General features: G+C 44.1%; 1 pseudogene; it reads left to right on the forward strand.

The window, feature by feature from the left end:
• The window catches only part of LOC104983622, a 3,105-nt pseudogene extending 2,105 nt beyond the window's left edge, over window positions 1–1,000 (forward strand).
• Window positions 1,001–1,502: the final 502 nt, after the last annotated feature.

Genomic DNA, 1,502 nt, shown 5'->3' on the forward strand with positions numbered 1-1,502 from the left:
TAATTTGGGCTGTGGAATAGGAGCATGATGAATAACAAACCTTCTTGTACATAGCGAGACCAAAGTCAACGGAAAGACTCAGTCAAACCAGCAGTGTCTCTGAGTTCATACTCCTGGGACTTTCCTCACGGCCAGAGGACCAGAAACCACTCTTTATCCTCTTCCTCATCATGTACCTGGTCACCATAACAGGGAACCTGCTCATCATCCTGGCCGTCCTTCTGACCCCCAACTGCACACCCCCATGTATTTTTTCTTGAGTTTCCTGTCTTTCATTGACATTTGCTTCTCAACAACCATTGTCCCCAGGATGCTGGTGAATTTCCTGTCAGAGAACAAGACCATCTCCTATGCTGGATGTCTGGCCCAGATGTATTTCATATATGCCTTGGGCAACACTGATAGTTATCTTCTGGCAGCCATGGCCTATGACCACTATGTGGCCATCTGTGACCCCTTCCACTATATCACCATCATGAGCCGCTGCCCCTGTGTCCTGCTGGTGGCCTTCTCCTGCTCACTGCCTCACTTTCACTCACTCCTACGCATAGTTTTGCTGAATCAGCTCACCTTCTGTAACTCCAATGTTGTCCACCACTTTTTCTGTGACATCAACCCTCTGCTGAAATTGTCCTGCTCCTCCATATTTGTCAATGATCTCACAATAAAGACAGAAGGGCTGGTGTTTGGGGCCACCCCCTTTCTATGCATTGTTTTCTCATATGTGCCAATACTCATAGCAGTTCTCAGGATCCCCTCAGCTGCAGGGAAACGCAAAGCCTTCTCCACCTGTGGCTCCCACTTTGCTGTGGTGATCCTGTTTTATGGAAGCATCTTTTATGTCTATTTACAGCCCTTGTCCAGCTGCACTGTTCAGGACCGAGTGGCAACAATTGTCTACACGGTCCTGACCTCCATGGTCAACCCTTTCATTTACAGTCTGAGAAACAAAGACATGAAGAGGGGCCTGGGGAAGCTGCTGGGCAGGAGGAAATCCTAGCTAGAAGGAGGAAATCCTAGCCTTTTGGGGATATGTTTATGGGTTTCTCTGAGGCTCTAAATCCTGTTTCTGCTGGTTCTTGACAAACATAATAAATTCTTGTAGGTCAGTAGATATGACTCACATGTGTCATGGATGTTAGGTTGCACCCAATTCTTTACACATGCAACTACTAACCATGGAGTTTTTATGATGATTCAGGAATAGGCTCCAGGTCTACCAATATCTTGGCTTCCATTTTTCATATATCTGCAACTCTCTTTCTGCCCTCCTCTTCTTCAGGAAACCACATCTTTTTCATTCCTCCAAATGTTGAAACCTTTGTTTTCCACAAAATTTCCTAGAACATACATCTGTTCAATAACTTTTGATTCTCTTAATATAATTTGGGTTTCAATGTAATTTCTGTAATGAACTAGCTTTTTGAAAATCGTTGCAGTAATTTAGAAAAAAGAAGCAACTAGACAGAGATGGTGACAAAACAGAGACTTAAAAAACTGAA

The sequence above is a fragment of the Bison bison genome, unplaced genomic scaffold (assembly GCF_000754665.1).
Source record: "Bison bison bison isolate TAMUID 2011002044 unplaced genomic scaffold, Bison_UMD1.0 scf7180017863006, whole genome shotgun sequence".
Taxonomy (NCBI): domain Eukaryota; kingdom Metazoa; phylum Chordata; class Mammalia; order Artiodactyla; family Bovidae; genus Bison; species Bison bison.